Below are 6,610 nucleotides of genomic sequence, written 5' to 3' on the forward strand. Positions count from 1 at the left end.
TACCACCTATAATGTACTGAAATAAAATTCACTTTCAACTACCCACCATCATTTCCTTCTACCCTGTTTCTTTTGGTTTGCTAAAAGTTTAAACTTGCAAGAATTAACTTAGGAAGGCATTTGAATTTGCCTGCTTATCATATTGAATACATTGTAGTTTTAAAATCTCCTTTGGGATTTATTTGCTTAATAGATCTTTATCCACATAAATGCTTCTATATTGCCTGATCAGTAAAATAACCTGTTTATACTTCTGCCAGCCCCAAAGAATCCAGATAGTCAGCATACAATAAACATCATTGTGATTAATAAGCATAAAAAAGGCTAGCTAGTGTGACTACAGAGCTTATGATTCAGAAATGTGTCCACTTACTTCACTGTACTGCTATTCCAGTTTTTAAGACTAATTTTTATATTTATTAAACTAATGCATCTACCTAATTTACTGTAAAAATGCTTACAATGGATAATAGTAGCTTCCTGCCCCTACCTCCACTCCTTTGCTCTCATGAATTCTACACCCCTAAAATAACTTCTTTCTCATTTTTTCCCAGTTGTTTCTTACTTTTTCTATATTTTCATAGTTTCCTCTTTACATTCCTTAATAACATAGTTTTACTGCTGTTTATTGATTTTTCTTTCTTTTATTTTTAAGATTTCATTTATTTAATTTGAGGAAGAGCAAGTGAGAGAGAGTACAGATGAGGAGGAGGGCAGAGGGAGAGGGAGAAGCAGGCTCGCCACTGAGCAGAGAGCCCTATTGGGGCTTGACCCCAGGACCCTGGAAACATGATTTGAGCTGAAGGCAGAGGCTTAAACACCTGAGTCACCCAGGCACCTATTTCTTGATTTTTCAATTGGATGTTATCTATAGGCTCCTTTGTTTTTTAAATTGTGAAATATAACATATATACAGAAAAGGGCATAAGATATAACATTAAGAAATAATTATAGTAAAGAACTTTCTGGCCTGAAATGCCAATAGCAATGAGGTTGAGAAGTCTGTTGTAGAGCATGCCATTTTTTTTATGAATATATCCCCAAATTTGGCTTTTTAAATGATCACTGGTGGAGTTTGTGTTTTTCTATTTTTTGTGTGTGTGGAAACAATACTTCTATGAATATTCTGGTATCTATTTACTGGTCCTATAGCAGTTTCTCCACAGGCAGAAATTTTGGTACTAGACTAGCATATCATCAACTTCCCTAGATGGCTCTGAATTGTTTTCCAAAATGAAGATTAGATTTTTATCATCAAAAACTATGATTTAGCTTTCTTGTATCATAAACATAATGTATTAATTTCCTTCCTCCTTTTCTTCCAATTTATTTATGTCACAATCTTGGTTAAAACAAACTTGAATGTTTATTTTGGCAAAGATAATTTGCTTATATCCAAGGCATGTATCTATGATTTTATATATATTTTTCTCTACAAGAAAAAATTTGGGAGGAAGGGATTAATAATTGCCTAATTACTTTTTCTTAGCTTCTTTCCTATGGAATTTTATTCATTTATTTATCCTTAGATGCTTTCCTGGAACTACAAACTCATAAATATGGTGAAATACAACAGTCAATCTATTCTGTTTTTTTCTTGGAGATATACTTTCTTTGCTCTTTAGCTCTTAACTAGACTGAGTGCACTATGCATGGGTGGTTGAACATAATCCACCCCTCCCTTCCATTACTTTGGGAATCATTTTTTGAGTTTTTCCTGTTCTGGATTCACCTGTTTCCTGGATTTTTAAATTTCCTTCCTTAGTTTACATAAACGTTCTTTGGTAGTGTAGCTTTACATTCTACTTTCCTCAACTTCACCTTCAAAATTCTTGTATTGCATTTTATTTCTGCTAACCTATTTTCAATTTCCAAGAGCACTTTCTCAATCTTTGAATGTTCTTTTGTTTATATAGCATTCTGATTTTGCTTCTTGTTTCTTATTGCTCTGGGAAGATTAATTTTTGTTTTTTTGAATTTTATTTGGACTCCCCGCATTTTTTCTGTTTCCTCAGTCTTCCCCCCACCTTTTTGTTTGTCTGCTTGTTTTAGGTTCTGTCTTTCACCTCAGAAGTTTTCCTAAAATGTCTACTGGCCTTGGCCTTGGCCTGCTCATCCATATTTAAGAGTGTGGCACTGAGAGGCCAATGGAAATTCTGTTTATGTGGGTAGAATGGAGCAAGCATACAACCCATGTGGGTTCCTCACCTTAATATTGGTATCTATAGGTATTTTCTTCTTGATCTGATTATTTGCTTAGAAGAGAATCTTCAATCTTTTACCTGGGATGCCTAAGGCTGCTGGTTGCTCTTCTGGGTGCCTGGTGTGGAATGGGGGCTAAGCTCTCACCATCTATGAGGCAGATCTTCACTTCAATGCTATGATCCAGTCACTCTTGCCTCCCTGGCAGACATTTAGTAAAGAGCAATGAAATCTGAGTAAGTTGTCCTTTATCCTCAGGTGTTTATCATACACGGGTTTTGTTAACATTTCTGGTCAGAAGGTGTCTGCCCTTGGAAATCTCTGGCCTTGTGGGTTTATACCTTTTTATTTTTGTTTTGTTTTGTTTTGTTTTGTTTTGTTTTGTTTTTTTCATTTTAATGGAGTTTTGGAAGAAGGATGAGGAAAAAAGTTTATATATTTCAGAGATCATCTTCAGCCAAAAGCTTTACCCTTCTCTACTACTGAAGTGGCATGATCTACAATCTATGTAGAAAATAGGTAGTACTGAGTGAATGGGAGCTGAGGAGATGTAGATACATTGTCACCGTACATCCCGCACATGCACACTGGCTGCTTGGGAGGAGGTCCCCCATATGTCTGGAACTGCCAATTTCAAAAGCCACTTTTCATTCTCCTGTTGCTCTGATTCACACCCATCCTTGGTTTTTCTTGGCCTCTCCCTGACTTCTGTGGCCCTTGTCCTCCTTGATTGCTGCAGCCTCTTCTGAATTCCTTGTCTTTGCCCACTCCTCTTGCCTTCATGACTGCTGTTGTTTTATTCTCTATCTCTTCTTTCCTTTTCTCCCTACCTTTTCTGTTTTTCCTTGAGCATTTCATTCATCCCCTTCTTTAATTAGAATCTTGAAACCACTCTAAGCACTTTTTTTGTCCTTAATCCACATAGATCGCCTAAGCATCTCCATGGATGCTCCATGATACCTTTAAGCTCATTATATCCCAAACAGAATTCATTCCATCCTCAGAACACTTTCCTTCTCTCCAGTTCAATTGCTGCCTCTCTTTTCCCTTATTATTATTTATCTAAGTCAAGGGTCAGCACATTTTTCTGTTAAGGCCGGAAAGTAAATATTTTAGCCTTAGTGGGCTACAGGTTTCTGCTACAACTACTCAGTTGTGCTGTTGTGAAAGGCAACTCTAGTCCAACAAATGGGTCCAAACAAATTGGTGTGACTGTGTTCCAATAAAACTTTATTTACAAAGACAGGCCAGTGGCTGGATTTGACCCTTGGGCCATAGCTTGCTGATCTCTGATCTAAGTGAATGGGCTCCAGCCAGAAACCTCTAAATTGAGCTTTACTTTCACAACAATCTGGTCATGATGACTATCTTTTCAGCTGACCGGCCCAGTTTCTAGCATCCCTACAAGACTCTCTCAGACCCTCAGCTCTTTGACCTGTCAGTTGCAGGAACTGTTTATTCTGTCTTGCTGCTTTCTGCCTTGTAGTCATCTCATCCATGCTCTATGCGGCTTGCAAAGTAGGGTCTTATGAAAACAGAACTCATCTTGTTACTCCTTGTTTAAAATGCTCAGTGCTGGGATCTCTGGGTGGCGCAGCAGTTTAGCGCCTGCCTTTGGCCCAGGGCTCGATCCTGGAGACCTGGGTTCGAATCCCACTTCAGGCTCCTGGTGCATGGAGCCTGCTTTTCCCTCCTCCCTCTGCCTATGTCTCTGCCTCTCTCTCTCTCTCTCTCTGTGTGATTATCATAAATAAATAAAAATTAAAAAAAAATGCTCAGTGCTTTGCAAATATCTATGCTGCAGGGCTTCCCCAGTTTTAAATCCATAAGAGCTACTTGAAATCTTTGTTAAATTAAATACTTCTGGGCCCCACCCTAGAGGCTCTGATTATATGAATCAGAGCTGGAGGCCAGGAATCTGTGTTGTAAACAGATATTCTAGATGACCCTGTGGTGTGTAGCTCTCAGACATTTGAGAAACACTGGCCATGGGAAAGGACGAACTCTACTGTGTGGAACACAAGCCCACCCCCTCAATGACCCCCGCCTCCAACCTGCCTACCTCTCAGCCCCACATCTCACAGCCTTCCCTCAGCATGCTGGGGTCAAGCCCTTTGCCTGAATTGGCCATACTGGTCCACCCCTTTCTGTTCTCCCACACAGTAGCCATTTATTTGACCAGCTGTGCCATGGACTCTTTGCTTGGCAAACTTCCTTTAAGGTCCAACTCAAGTACCAACTTCTCTAGTTCCCTAATTCTTACCATATATGTCTCTATACCAGTACCTATAACGTATTGGCTGCTTTGTTTATTTGTCTATTTCACCCATCAGATTTCTAGAAGGCAGGGATTACGTCTTCTTCATTTGTATATGCCTGTATTTTAGAGGGTACTCTGATAAGTACACTAGAAATTTGTTGATTTGATATAAGAATTAAGCTAGGGATATTAACATCTTTGTAATATTATGTAGTAATTATAGTAATTTTAACCTGAGATAATTATATTGAGGCTCTGAGATGTTCACTGACTTTTTTGAGGTTGATTATATCACCCAAATAATCAAGGATATCCTAATCTTTAGTATGTGGCGGGGGGTGGGTGTGTATGGAGCGTGAGGGAGTTCGAGGAGTTGGCTGGGGACGGCTTGCATGAGAGGCGGGTTGTTCTTCTTGCTTATTGCTTTATTGCTTTTTTCTTTATGCTTTTCTCTTTCTCTATTCCTTCCTTCCTTCCTTCCTTCTTTCTTTCTTTCTTTCTTTCTTTCTTTCTTTCTTTCTTTTCTTTCCTTCTTTCTTTCTTTTTTTTTCTTTTTTGATTTCTTTTCTATTACACACGCTGCCTTCCTGATGGGGTTATTCCTTGTGCTCATGTGAACATTGAATCCTGGAAGTGTCCAGTGGGATTTCCCAGTTTGGGTATATTCATTCAATCTGTTGATTATTTCATGTTGTCACTTTGAGGCCAATGGCTAAAAGCAAGTCATCCAGAATTATTGCTCTTCATAAGCTTGGCCTCTGTGTTATTTGAATTTCTGGACATTTCCTTCTTAGGACCACCACAAAATTTGGTTTTCTTCCCAGAATCTAAATTATATTTATTCTGCCTACTTTTATGATAATGAAATGTGTGTGCATTATTATTATTGTAACTTGACAACTAACTGTTGAAGAGAAGAGAGGATCTTGTCAGTGGCCTGCAGAGGGTACTGCCTATGCTGACCCTTCCTGTACTCATCCAGATAATCAATCTTGCAAAATTGAATGTCTATTTGTATATCTGGTTACTCACAACAATAAAACACAACAAGAACAATAAGGACAATGAAGCCTGAAGACCAGAAACCTGGCATTTTAATGTAACAACTTTTACACTTCCTTGGTTATTGTAATGCTTAACATAAATAATGTCTACCTATAACATTTGTATTACCTTTAAACATTTAATCAATTAGTACTTAATAAATCATTGTACAGTAAAAAATAAGTTGGTCTTTTTTTAAAACAATTTAAGATTTTATTGATTTTGTTTACATAATAAGGAATCAGCAACTACAGTAGTTGCCACTTGAAGTGACTTCAGAAAAACAAAATATATAATTATTTTACATGCTTATATTACAATTTTATAAAGTACACTACAGTATACCCAAGTTTTGCTATCAACTATATCCCTTTGGCCATATCAGTTTTAATTATGTCAGGAAATCATGTTTGTTTCTTAGTAACTTTTATCAGTATGTTAAAATTTTGAAATCAAACATTTTCAGGAAAGCTATGGAATGCAATTTCATTATAAATAGTACACATATATACTCTTTGTGTGCAGTTTCAAAATTTGGCAAGATGATTATAGACCACAGTGTAATATGGAGAAGGACAGGGTCCTGGAACATATATGAAGAGGAAGAACCAAAACTTAGTACATGGTAATAAAAAAGAGCTAAAACTCAAGTAGGACAAAAAATATATTAACAAACTGTGAAGATATTAGTCTCCCAAAGTTTATTTAAAATCCAAAGCCTGAAATGTCTTTTGCGTTGACAAGTATCTGTAAAAATGATTGGGAAGAAACTAATAAGACCATGAGTGATCTGTAAATAGAATCGATGTCGCATGTGAATCAATTATTGTCCTTTCTTTGTGGCCACATTGTTGGGTTTTGGTTTATTGTATTATCACATTAGATGCTGGCAGAGAATGACACTGCTAGCTCATTTCCAACATGTGGCCCAGGGTTACTTAAAGGAAAAAAAAAGTAGAAACTCTGTTATATTTTAAGACAGAGTTAAAGCTCTTGGGCCCAATTTATTCCTGAAGTCACTCTGAGAACATTGCACTGTGTTTTGCTGGAACAGAATCAGGACCTTTTGCATTGATGTGACAGGGCAATGACGAACGTCAGGCT

This window comes from Canis lupus, chromosome 22 (genome assembly GCF_011100685.1).
Source record: "Canis lupus familiaris isolate Mischka breed German Shepherd chromosome 22, alternate assembly UU_Cfam_GSD_1.0, whole genome shotgun sequence".
In the NCBI taxonomy this organism is placed as follows: Eukaryota; Metazoa; Chordata; class Mammalia; order Carnivora; family Canidae; genus Canis; species Canis lupus.